The 13,980-nt window shown below is 44.0% G+C and overlaps 1 protein-coding gene across 1 annotated transcript in view; it reads left to right on the top strand.

Annotated features, from left to right (window-relative positions):
* Positions 1-1,495: 1,495 nt before the first annotated feature.
* slc39a10 (solute carrier family 39 member 10) overlaps positions 1,496-13,980 on the top strand; it is a 136,055-nt gene continuing 123,570 nt past the window's right edge. Inside the window, exon 1 of the mRNA XM_085985839.1 lies at positions 1,496-1,601. The gene's annotated coding sequence lies outside the window, so the exon portion shown is untranslated. The remainder of the gene's footprint in view (positions 1,602-13,980) is intronic.

Raw genomic sequence — 13,980 nt, 5'->3', positions numbered from 1 at the left:
TGATTGGTGAGCATACATTCTGGCCCCTCATAGCTTAATCTAGTTAGGTATAGGAGGTGGGATAAGGATAAGGGGATTGTTAAGATAGTTGTTTTCACTCGATGTGCCGTGTGTTCCCCATTCCCTGTATAAGTATAAATAAAATAGTTATTTGTATTTGCCTGGTAACTTCTCATAAGACTGTTATTTTTCTGTTTAATAAAATCTTGAGTTTTGCTTACATCCAAACCACCTGTCTACTCGAGTCTTTTCTGTATCGCCGCCTGTACCTAAGTCCGGTGTCTAGAACCCAGGGGTGTGGGAGCGATTCGAACTGCTCATAAACAGTCAGCGGCATAACTGACTGGGCGTACGCGCCAAACAACCACAACACGCCACCCCCTACATGTTCATATAATTATCATCAGTCTTGGATGACTTCTAGCATTGGCATATACTGTGCTCTGGTTTAGCTAACAATCACCATTGGCTAATGGGCAACAGCATAAAATTGCCTCACTGTCCGAGGGGTGGTAAGGGGTGGCGGGGGGGCGGTTACCACATCCTGAAAAACAGAATCACAGTTTGAATTCAAGGCCTTCAAGGAATGGGTAAGTGTCAGGTTTCTTTATTGGCGACACATCATAAATGTGCATAGCATAGCAAAACTTGCACCTGGAGTAAAGCTTTATGGAGATAAGTCTTGGGCAAATATCAGAGTGAAGAGTGGCCAAATTGGCTGGGGATTCTGGGACTGATTTAGGTCTCCAGAATCTGTGTGCGGTCAGAAAGGATTTCACATTAATTCCCATCTGATACAAAACTGTACCATAAAACCAGCCTTTCTACCGCGGTGTAGTCAACGCCCAGGTGGCCCTGGAGGAGTACGCGGTGTCTGCTGGTATGCTTGAGGCTTTGTGACCAGTGGGCTTAGTGGACACTGGTGACAATATTATTGATTAAATTTATCAGTTTCCTTTGTTTTACCGTTTATTAGTTGTGCCCCTTTTGTTAAGATTTTTCACTGTGGCAACCCAGTGTCTCCTTATAGTTTTACTTATTGCATACCAGACAAAGAAGCAGGCATAAAACTGGTAAAATAAAAATGAAGGATATCAATCCTGGAAATGGTGCGAGCTGGAAGATGACGCAATCATTGCAGCAATGAGGGAAATAACCGCCCGCACCCGACCGACAAACGCCGTTTCTATTGTTAGACAATGAGTTAATACGGCTTTGGGGTTGTAATGAACATCCTCCTCAGTTAGACTGCGTCGCTCCGTAGAACATTCTAGTAGGTTTCCGGCCCACGTGGTCGCCTTTTTTTTAGCGTGCCCGGAAAGTCCTGAAAGGTAAACGGCAAGCGACCGATTTCATGTCGGTCAAGTCACACGGTGACAAGACAAAATTGGGGCGGGGGTGTTGCGGGGCGGGTGATTCGGGGGCTAGCGGGGAGCGACTGAGGCGGCTCGCGGCAGTTTGTTTTTAAATGAAGGTTGATTGGCGCGGGCGGGCGCGGGTGCTGACGCAGCGTGCAGGACCTGCGCGCGGCGCCTGGCGGCCCGCCTCGCGCTCCTTGTGTTGGTGCCGAGCGGAGAGGATGCACACGGCACTCGAGTGAGGTATTTAAACACCCATTTGTTTCCCTTCTCACAACCGAGTGCTTGAGCACTACGCACGGGTGGTGCTGTCTCTTTAGGTAGTCGGAGCGCTTCCGCTTGTTTATCAATTTTATATTTTTTTCCCAAGGAAAACCTTGAGAGAGGGGAGAAAAAGGGAGGGTGGTGGTTGTGAGACGGGTCTCGTTGAGCTCGAGCCTGCTTCGGCGTCACGTGTCGCGCTTTTGCAAACGTTGTGTTTTTTAAAGAGGAAAAAGATGTTTTAAAACAAAAGAATAGCTGAATCCGCAGCTAATTCTCTTTGGCCCAAGACGGGGACGTTGGGAGGAATATTCGGCTCGGTTAGATAGGGAGTGTGGTTATTTTTGAGTGGGGGGGGGGTTGGTGAACTCGGCTGGTTTATTTTGTGCTGTGGAGCCACTGCCGTGGTTCCGGCGGCTGCCCGAGTGCCGCAGGAGCCGAGCACGACCCGCGCGTTAAATTACGGATGTGGCGGTGCAGGAGCAGGGCAGACTTAGCTTTGCACATTGATGAGCGGCTTGTTGTCGTGTTAACAGATCTCTGGATGTCTATCGGGGTAGTTTTCCACTTAGGCCTTGTTTCATGACCTTACTAGAGATTGTAAAAAAAAAACCCTTCTGCTCCAATTTTCGATCATCGTTTGGCGCATTTTGTTCCACCTCCCAAGTGGATGCGAACACATCTGATTTGAAATAAAAAGCTTTCATATGTTTGCTGTGATCAACAGAGTTAAAATTTATTATCACAATGAACTATACACAGAACAAGCGGTTTTTGCAGAGTTGAACCACACACGAGGTTGGCACGTAAGATGTTGCAATTTCAAAGGCCATAGTTAACATACCTTTCTAAGGCAGACCAACCAGTCACACTAACGTGGATTATCAACTAGATCTTTTGTGGTTAATAATACGTTCTCTAAATGTTATGATTTTATTGGAACATTGTGATACGCTTATCAATTACTTCATAAAAGGTGATGAGTCGAAGAAGAGATGATGAGTCGAAAGAAGAGATGAATAAGGCTTTTATTAGCTAAGAAGAGACCATGCTTCTTCGTGAGTGACTGAACAAGTCTGAACGAAACCCACACAGTGGTGGGTGGAGTCAGCTGAGGCATGCCTCCATACACAGCGCCACCCAGAGGTGGCAATATACAATACAGTGGTTTACCACACATTGTATAAAAGAATTGCTAATGAAATGACACAATTTGTTGCATTGTTCCAATAACATTGAGAGTTACCAATTTTTTAATAGAATTAAAGTTGTAATGCAATTGCATTACTTCATATGGTTTTTTATATAAAAAAAACCCACATGGGTCATTACTGGTTTATGTAACAGTGACATGTTAACAAACAAGTTGAGATTTTTATCAACTGCAGCTTGAATTCAGAAATCTTCCATGATAGCAAAATACTGCGGATGTTGGAAATCCGAAATAACAACAGAAAATGCTGGAAAAACTCAGCAGGTCAGGCAACATCCGTGGACAGAAATTTGAGTTGACGTTTCGGGTCGAACCCTTCTTCAAAACTGGAAAGAAAAGATAGATCGGAGGCAGGGCTGCGATTGGACAAAAGAATAAAAGAAACAAAAGAAGTAAAAAAGAGACAATAAAAGGTATTAGAAGCTAGACGAGATGGTAATAGGCTGAGATTGGGTGTAAAGTGTACTGGCAGGGCAGGGGATAGCTGCCAGCTGTGAGAGCGAAACAAAAGGAAAGGGAGGAGGGGGCGGGGAAGGAGTGGAAAAATTACAAGAAAAAATTAAATAGGGGCCGAGGTTATGATCTGAAATTGTTGAACTCGATATTGAGTCCGGAAGGCTGCAGAGTGCCTAATCGGAAGATGAGGTGCTGTTTCTCGAGTTTACGTTGAGCTTCCGTGGAACAATACAAGAGGCCAAGGACGGTGAGGTCCGAGTGGGAATGGAGCGTTGAATTAAAATGACAGGCGACGGGAAGCTCGGGGTCACCCTTACAGACTGAATGGAGGCGTTCCGCAAAGCGGTCACCCAGTCTGCGTTTGGTCTCCCCAATGCTGCTCACGATGCGGTCTCCTCTATATTGGGGAGACCAAACGCAGATTGGGTGACCGCTTTGCAGAACATCTCCGTTCAGTCCGTAAGGGTGACCCTGAGCTTCCGGTCGCCTGTCATTTTAATTCAACGCTCCATTCCTACTCGGACCTCACCGTCCTTGGCCTCTTGTATTGTTCCACGGAAGCTCAACGTAAACTCAAGGAACAGCACCTCATCTTCCGATTAGGCACTCTGCAGCCTTCCGGACTCAATATCGAGTTCAACAATTTCAGATCATAACCTCGGTCCCTATTTAATTTTTTCTTGTAATTTTTCCACTCCTTTCCCCCCCCCCTTTCCTTTTTGTTTCGCTCTCACACCTGGCAGCTATCCCTTGCCCTGCCAGTACACTTTACACCCAATCTCAGCCTATTACCATCTCGTCTAGCTTCTAATACCTTTTATTGTCTCTTTTTTACTTCTTTTGTTTCTTTTATTCTTTTGTCCGATCGCAGCCCTGCCTCCGATCTATCTTTTTCCAGTTTTGAAGAAGGGTTCGACCCGAAACGTCAACTCAAATTTCTGTCCACGGATGTTGCCTGACCTGCTGAGCTTTTCCAGCATTTTCTGTTGTTATTTCAGAAATCTTCCATAATGGTTTGTGTATATATTTGCAGGCTGAATGACATTCTCAGATTGTAGATATTTTCACGGTTAACAATTGCCCTTTCTAACTGGAACACAATATTATCTTAAAAATGCAGAATGTTACATTATAGATGAAATAAATGTTAGAAATCAAATAAAAACTGAACATGCACAGCAGTTTCCTAAACACCTGAAAATGATAGGTAAATATCTTGCATGTGACCAGTCATCAGAAAATGTGATTAGCTTTCTAGTGAATCTTCAATGGTGCTGCTCACATGCAGTTGGGGATATGCAGTTTTGAAACTGATGCCCCACATACCAATATTCCTTTCTCCCTTGTGCCTATCTAGCTTTTCTTTAAATATATACTATTCACCTCAACTACTCCTTGTAGTAGCACATTTGGACTACTTTGGATAAAGAAGCTTCTTTCGAATTCCCTATTGGATTAATTAGTGACTATCTTTATATCTATGACCTCTAGTTTTAGACACCCCACAAGTGGAAACATTTTCTCTATGTCTACCCTATCAAATATTGGTAGCTGTGAGCCTTAGTAAATGCTGATTTTAGTTTTGTGTTTAATGAATGATTTTTGCAATTGAGGCAATGCATTTTATCTCAAAGCTTATTTCAGTGTTGCTGCTTATTGCCTCTATTTGGAATAATGGAATATTTACAAAATCTTAAGAGTTGAAAAATACATGCTGTTCTGTATTTGGTTAAAATCAGTGATAAATTCTGCAAATACATTTCAAATCGTAAGCTTAAGTAACCGCAATGTTATAAAAAGATAGGCCTCGATTAGGCACTTTACAGTCTTCAGGACTCAACATTGAGTTCAATAATTCCAGATCATAACCTCTGCCCCCATTTTCTCGGACAGCAGCTGTTAAGATTCTGCTATTCCCATTTGCACCTCTTCTAGACCCCTTACAGCATCTGTAGTATTTTGCTTTTGAAATACATTTCAAGCCTTTATATTGTGTATATACTAATGGATTCCCTTTTGGTATTATTTCTTGCATCTAGGTCAAATGTTTGACTTGGTACAGAAAATTGGGATTATTTGGGGTTATGAGTTTGCTATTCTGCATATATTCCCCCTGGCCACACCTTTTAGCAAAGAATCTCTGGTTTTACCCTATTTTAAGTTTTGGAACTGACTGTTGTCAACAACGGTTCAGTTTATTATGATGGCACATTGAGGGAACTGGCGTAAAGGATTTGTATTGTGTGCGTGCAACATACGGTTCAAGCTGCTGTTGGTATCACTACAAACTAAAAAATAATCAATTTCTGAAAGAATTTACATGGTTGCCATAACACTAGCTTCCAAATTTGCATCCATTAGCACTAATCAAGTGCAGTACTGAGATGCTGAATTGGGGATGTAGAAAACAATTTGCACACAGAATAATAAGTGCTTTTAAAAGTGAATGTAGAAAGAGCACTAGAGAAGAGAAAGGCCTATCTATATAAAATTGTGTGCATATATATTATAGATATATAAAGCATATATATATTAGTTGACTTCCAGCGGCATTGTGCCCAAAGATTCAAGACGCGTGTAGTCTTCAGGTGAAGCGGTTTTAGAGGGTGGGGATAATTGGACCAGGGAGTCCAGACATAATGCAATTTTGAAGTCATGCATTCTGTCCTTATCTTTTATATTACCATTATACATTCCTGTGCCCACATTTATAATTGAAATGCTTGTGTAAACCTGTCATTCTGTAATTACACTCCCCTACTAATAGGATTCTTGTTGAGAATAGTGATGCGCAATATAAAATAACCAGACAATAATCTAGTTCATTGCTGATGCAAGAATGAAAAGGATGATGACAGATGAAACTGCAGTTGATTCATAAATGGAGAATGCTGATGCCAAGCAAGCTATGCAGTTGTCGATTTTCATTTTAAAAACGAATCATCTTTGCCCTATTTAGTAAATAAAAACAAGCTTAAGTTGCATGATTTTTGCAAATACCTTGTATTCATGACATCTTGTGGACCCATACAGGCTGTTGATGAGGAAAGTCCAATGACCTATTATTGACTCTGACCACATTCATTCTGCCAATGTGTGGCTCAGAGTATAATATTCCATGAAGTTACAACTTCATATTAGAGATGTAACTACATTAAGGATGTAGGGCAGATAAGCGCACCTGCCGAGGAGGAACATTTCTAGTGTTAATATTTAGAGTACAGTACTGCCTAACTCAATTTAAGTGTTTAAAAAGGTATTTATATTACATTCTTAATGTAAAATACTGTCTGGGACACAAGTACAGAAAGAAACACCAACAGGGGAAAATTTGAGAGAGACCAAAGACGTAATTGAAGATGCAGGTTTTTAAGAAGCTTTTGAAGACTGAGAGGTTGCAACGCAAAGTGATTTTAGAGAGAAAGTTCCAGAGAACAGAGAGTAGTGACAGATCGGCCTTCTGGTGGAGCATAAGGAATGGGGAAATCAGCTGGGTGCTGACAGGAAAGTATGTTGTAAAGTTCCTCGAATAGGTAGGGCAAGATTTATAGAGGGATTTGAAAACGAGAATCTTGGAAATTGATTTGCTGAGGTGCTGAGAACTGGCGGGGTTGGCTGGGACCATGGTGATGGGTGTGCAGGACGTGGTTTGGCAAAGGATACAGCTGCAGAGTGCTGGATTAGTTGAGGTGGGTGGAGGCAGGGAGGACAGAGAGAGTTAGAGCTATTTCCAGTGATGTTATCGGCAGCTGAGGAGCGAAATTCATCTTCAAAAACATATTGGCCCAGAAATTAGGTTCGGGGGCTTGCCGCGTGTGCAAGCCCCCGATGTGCACTTACCCGGCGCGCCTGCCGTTCTGCTCCCGGGACGCTTGCAATTCCTGTTTTCAGTTGATTACTCCCGGGCAGCGTCTGACGTCACGCCGCCCAGGAGTGCAGCCAGCGCGAAGCCTCGAGCGCGGAGTCTAAGTTAGACACACCCCTTGAGGTCTCCTTAACATAGGCCACGCCCCCAATTTTTAACACAAGCTGCAAAGCAATTTTACATGCAGAGCAGCATTTTAAATACATTTTTTGTATTTTTATTAATCTTTAGGTAACTTTTATAAAGTTTTAAATACTTTTACATTATTTGGAAGAATGTAAAGTAGTTTTAAACAGAATGAAAGCGTAGTTATTTTGATGAGCCGGCTGGGATCACGTGGGCACTAGGCAACCAATGGGAGGTTGCAAAAGTTCATTCATGAGTTTGATAGTAAGAACTGTCAAACTCATGAAAACTCAGGGCGCCCAAAACAGCACTTAAACTACAAATAAAAGTTTAAAAAAATCCCACTAAATAAATGAACTATGAATAACTAAAAAAAACTATTTTAAACAATTAATCAAATTTAAAAAAAAAATAATTTTTTAACAAATCTGGTCTAAAAATACACTTACCTTACTGTAAATTCTTTAAAAATAATAAACCTGTGGAAAAAAAATTCTAAATTGTACTAATAAACCACTTACCTGTAAAACTAAGTACTTACGTCTGGTTTTTTCAAGCGTAAAAACTGGAGGCCTTTACGCACGGGCAACTCTTTACAAAAAAAAGGAAATTCAGCACGCACGCGCTGCCTGATACGTCGCGCGCGTTCCGCCTCTTAACCCCTTGGTTCAGAGGACAGGAAATGTCGGTTTTCAGCGCATGCGCTGTGCATCCTGAAAACCGGCACTTCCATCGGGCCCACGCGTGAGTACCCCTTCCGTACTCGCGCGTTGGGACCCGAATTACTGGGCCAATGCCTCTGGATTCCCCCACTCTGCGCTCCACCAACAGACTGATCATTTGGGTACTATTCCCCATCCTCTGGAAATCGCTCCCTCTTTCCTTGCTGTGTCCCTCTTCAGAAATCTTCAAAAGACCTATATTATACTAGCTGGGGGAGCCCGGCGTTGCCAGGGCTGTTTTGGGCCGGGCGGTTTAAATCGAGTCCCAGGCTTTCGGCCCTGTCTCTGTGAATCTGCTGCCGGGCAACATTTCTACCTTTTAATACCTTCAAAGATGAAAGTGAAAGTACTTATAAAACGTTTTTGGTAAATCTTGTGTTATTTTTAAAAGAGATACTAACTTTTTCGAAGCTGGATTAGCAGATTTTGAGCTGGAAGTAGTTGAAAGCTTGAGGCAATGGCTGCCAGTTCCCTGAGATGAAAACGATTAGTCCCGCCCACACACACACCGATTGGTCAACCATCAGGTGACTGAACTGTAGGATTGGTCAATCATGACGGCACAGGATTGGTCGACCCTGACGTCAGTCAATCAATGCTAATGAGTAGATAATGAGTGGAATTTTGAAGGTTTTTTGTATAACGCGCAAACAATTTTTGTCCGAGCGAAAAGTAAATACGCTTACGACCGTTCTGGAATGGTAAGCATTCTTTGGATGTAACGCACGAGTAGGTACGCTCTATAACTTTCGATCGTATAGCCGGACAGACAAAACGGAAGGAACCGCTTTATATAGATACTAGCTGAAGTGCCCGGCGGTGCCGAGGCTTTTTCGAGGGAATGTTGTTGTTGGAAGAGAGAGAGAGAGCGACTGGGGGGAAGAGAGAGCGACTGGGGGGAAGAGAGAGAGCGACTGGGGGGAAGAGAGAGAGCGACTGGGGGGAAGAGAGAGAGCGACTGGGGGGGAGAGAGGGAGGGAGAGGGAGGGGGAGGAAGGGGGGAGAGGGAGGGGGAGGGCGGGAGAGGGAGGGGAGGGCGGGAGGGGAAGGGGGGAGAGGGAGGGGAAGGGGGGAGAGGGAGGGGGAGGGCGGGAGGGGAAGGGGGGAGGGGAGGGCGGGGAAGGGAGAGGGAGGGTGGGGGGGAGGGGAAGGGAGGAGGGCGGGGGGGGAAAGTGGGAGGGGGAGGGCGGGGGAGGGAGGGGAAGGGGGGAGAGGGAGGGGGGGAGGGGGAGGGCGGGGAAGGGAGAGGGAGGGCGGAAGGGAGGGTGGGGGGGAGGGGAAGGGAGGAGGGCGGGGGGGGAGAGGGAGGGCGGGTGTCGCCGCCCCCCCCCCCCCCGAGGTGAAGACCGCCGATTGCGCGCGCAGCAGGAGCTGAGACGCGGCGTCTCTCTCGGCCGGCGGGCCCGGTTGCCAGGGTAACCGTGACGCTGACCAAGCCAGAGAGAGAGACGCCGCGTCTCAGCTGCTCCTGCTGCGCGCGCGGCCCCCCACCCCCCCCGCCCGAGGGTCCCGGCCCCCCCCCCCCCCCCCCCCGAGGTGAAGACCGCCGATTGCGGCTCTGCGAGACGTCCGGCGGACCCGGTTGCCAGGGTAACGCTGGACGCTCAGCAAGCCCCGCCCCCCGGCCAGCCAGAGAGAGACAGCGCGTCTCAGCTCCTGCTGCGCGCGCACCCTAGCGGCGCTGGGCTGAGGCTCGGCCCTCCAGCCTTCGAGTGGGGCCGGGAGGTGCCTAGCTCGGGCGTGGGTGCGGAGGAGACGCCGAGGCTTCTAGGCCTACCTGGAAAAACGGGGAAAGGTAGGAAAATTAATGAGATTAGATAAGTTAATTACTTTCTAAATCATTTTTTTTAAAAACAATATGTGTTTTAAAAGCAACGTTTTTTTTTAAGACGCAGAAAGCGGGAAAAAGAAAGGAAAAGTTTGGAATCAAGATGGCGGCGACTCACCTCGGTTCAGAACGATAAAGCCCGGCCACACACGCACCGATTGGCCCGGCAGCACACGCCAGCAACCCGGCGTACGATTGGTCGAGCTCGAGGTCACTCTGTCGCTAATGAGCGGATAATGAGATGCTAATGAGCGGAATGTTGAAGGTTTTTGGGATACCGCGGGCGCAATTTTAGCCCGGCCGAAACGTAAATACGCTTAAAACCGTCTTGGAAGCGTAAGCTTTCTTTGGAGGTAACGCGCGCGTAGGTACGCCCTGTAACTTTCGAGCGCATACCCGCAAGACGCACACGCGATGACAGACAGAATGACAGAATGACAGACAGAAGTACCGATTTATATATATAGATAAGATAAGATAAGATACGGTCATTGGTGCGCCCCCCTAACTAACAACTCGTCCACAAAATTATGAGAATGCATGGCTTTGAAATGTGCTACTTTCTTGGTGCCATTTTGTTGAAAGTTAATTATGGAGAAAAATGCATTCTCCCATTTTTAGTTGAGGTATTTAACCTCCTTAGCCAAAGTAGAAGTGTAAAAAAAAAACAAATCACAATTCATGCTAACTGATCTATTGAAATGCTGATGATGAGACATCCCCCATTAAGTACTTTTGATTAGATACAGGTATAGGCATGCTTGAGAGATTTTGTACCTCATCTTTGCAAAATCTTGCATTGCTATAGCTGAAGCATGCAGCACTTAGAAATAACATACTGTCTCATTAAGGTAATTTTTTTCTTTTTTAGTGTAAAATTGTTTATGGATTAGATTACTGAAAATATCAGTTATTGCAAACCAATGCAGATTTATCAGATTGGAAATTTGGTCAAGTTGGTCCTGAAAAGTATATAATGCATTAAGGAATTGAGAACTCCTGATGGCATTGCCAATTTATCCATTGAATAGCTTAGTTGAACAATCCAGGAAGGGCCCAGGTTCAATGACCAGTTTGCTGCTCACAGCTGGATGGGGTAGGCTATTGGGTGAGGGAGGGTAAAATTAGTCAGGATTCTTGCTTTTAGTTGTTATCTCGTGACCCCTGCTTCATATTTGAACATCTAGTAAGGATACAATTGGGCTTGGATCTCATGTCTTCTATAGTCAACACTCATTGTCATGGTTCACAGGTGAAAAAGGGCCCGATGCAACTATCCCCAGTAATTGGGGGCGGCGGGGTGGAAGGAAGGGCGGTTAACTTTTTTTAAAAGGTGAGGATTGACAGGACTCTGAAAATTAAGCAGTTATCTGTACAGCATTAACATGTACATTTGCTTTGCAGTGAATTTGATTTTAAACTATAACTTTGGGTTTTAACATTAATAAAAATTAAACTGTTTTTAAAGTCGTTTATTTATTTTAGAGTAGTTTATACCTCTCATGACATGTAATTGAAAACATACACTTGAACTTTATGACTCAATGGCTGTGGAAGAAGGATGTTGAATGAAGTTCAGTATTTTCTATAGCAGTTATATAACACAAAAATGGGTATGATTCTTACTTTTTGCTGTTCTTCCTTCAGATTTTTTAAATAAGTTTCAGTTCAACAGACTCAATTGCAGAAATGCCTTGTGAGATTGTGGAGTTGGCCTGTAGTATTTTCTCTCCGTTTCTCTACAATACCATCTTGTATTAAAAAAAATATTTATTTATATGATCTAAATAAAATAAACTAAGCTCAGAACTAATATACCAATAACAGAGTCTATGTAAATAAAGTGGGAAAAAGTTTTTCCCTGGCTTTTTTTGCAACCTTGTTCTCCAGCAAAATGTAATATTCTCTCCTCCCCACCACAGTTTTTACCAGAATAAAAATAACATACATTCCCAATTATTTTTGTTTAAAATTTAAATGAAATTGAACACTTAAATTGGTTGAAGATGTATATTACATATGCTCAAACATTCAAAAAATGATCTCTGCATTTCTTTTCTCCATTTTTTTCCCCCTTGTATGTAAAATGATGTAGTGTCTCCCTGACAACTGTATAGTATTAACATTGTGCTAACATGATTTCAGATTCAATTAAAGAATTCTTTGAATTGATCTACAGATTTTAAATGGCACCTTCTGGGCTTAACTTGCCAGGTTCAGGGCACCATGACTGGCTCTGCTGCACAGAAGGGCGGGAAAAAGAGGGATAGGGCTATAGTGATAGGGGATTCAATTGTAAGGGGGATAGATAGGAGTTTCTGTGGCCGAGACCGAGACTCCAAGATGGTATGTTGCCTCCCTGGTGCAAGGGTCAAGGATGTCTCGGAGCGGGTGCAGAGCATTCTGAAGGGGGAGGGGGATCAGCCAGTTGTCGTGGTACATGTAGGTACCAACGATGTAGGTAAAAAGAGGGAGGAGGTCCTACAAGCTGAATTTAGGGAGTTAGGAGCTAAATTGAAAAGTAGGACCTCAAAGGTAGTAATCTCTGGATTGCTACCAGTGCCACGAGCTAATAAGTTTAGAGAGAGTAAGATAGATAAGCTAAATACGTGGCTTGAGCAGTGGTGCAAGGGAGAGGGATTTAAATTCTTGAGGCATTGGAACCAGTTCTTGGGGAGGAGTGACCTGTACCAAGGGGACGGTCTACACCTGAACTGTGAGGGAGCCGATGTCCTCGGGGTAATATTTTCTAGGGCGGTTCGGGAGGATTTAAACTAATTTGGCAGGGGGATGGGAACCTAGGTAGTGGAAAAGAGGGAAGTCATATGAAGTCAGAAATAGATGGTAGAAAGGTGAGAAGCAATAAGCAAAGGAGAGAAACACAAAGGGCCAAACTAATTCATAATGAGAGTGTGAAAAAAGCAAGCCTGAAGGCTTTGTATCTTAATGCTAGAAGCATTAGGAACAAGGTGGATGAATTAGTTGTGGAAATAGAGGTAAACAAGTATGATTTGATTGGGATTACAGAAACGTGGCTGCAGGGTGGGCAAGGCTGGGAACTTAACATCCAGGGATATACAATATTTAGGAAGGATCGGCAAAAAGGTAGGGGAGGTGGGGTAGCATTGCTGGTAAAGGAGGGGATTAATGCAATGGAAAGGAAGGATATTAACTCGGATGAAACGGAATCTGTATGGGTAGAAATGAGAAATAGCAAGGGGAGGAAAACGTTAGTGGGTGTGATATATAGGCCTCCAAATAGTAATATGGAGGTGAGGGAAGGCATAAAAAGGGAAATTAGAGAAGCGTGCGATAAGAGCACAGCTGTCATCATGGGTGACTTTAATTTACATATTGATTGGACTACCCAAATTAGTAAAAATTCTGAGGAGGAGGAATTCCTGGAATGTTTTCGGGACGGTTATCTGGACCAATATGTCGAGGAGCCGACTCGAGATCAGGCCATTTTAGACTGGGTATTGTGCAATGAGAAGGGACTTATCAGCAATCTTCTTGTACGAGGCCCCTTGGGTCAGAGCGATCATAATATGATCGAGCTCTCAGTCGAGATGGAGAGTGAGGAAATTGAATCAGAGACTAAGGTCCAGAACTTAAATAAAGGGAATTACGAGGGTATGAGACGGGAATTGGGTAAGATTGATTGGGTGGTGTTTCTGGGGGGATTGACAGTGGATAGACAATGGCAAGCATTCAAAGATAGAATGGAAGAATTCCAGAACATGTTTATACCGGTTTGGCATAAAAATAAACCTAAAAAGGTGACTCAACCGTGGATAACGAGGGAAATTAGGGACAGCATAAAATCAAAAAAAAGGGCATATCAACTGGCAAAAAAAAGCACCAGACCGGAAGATTGGGGGCAGTACAGGATACAGCAAAAGAGGACAAAGGGATTAATCAGGAAGGGGAAAATAGAATACGAAAGTAAACTTGCAGCAAACATAAAGACAGACTGCAAAAGCTTTTATCGGTATATCAGGAGGAAAAGACTGGTAAAATCCCAAGTCGGTCCCTTGCAGTCCGATTCGGGAGAATATATAATGGAGAATAAGGAAATGGCAGACCAATTAAACTCATACTTTGGTTCTGTATTCACAAAGGAGGACACAAATAACCTCCCAGGAATATCG

This window comes from Somniosus microcephalus, chromosome 4 (assembly GCF_052327205.1).
Source record: "Somniosus microcephalus isolate GS21.2 chromosome 4, FLI_Smic_1.0, whole genome shotgun sequence".
NCBI lineage: Eukaryota > Metazoa > Chordata > Chondrichthyes > Squaliformes > Somniosidae > Somniosus > Somniosus microcephalus.
The sequence above is the reverse complement of the archived record's forward strand: the minus strand, read 5'-3'. Positions and strand labels throughout refer to the sequence as shown.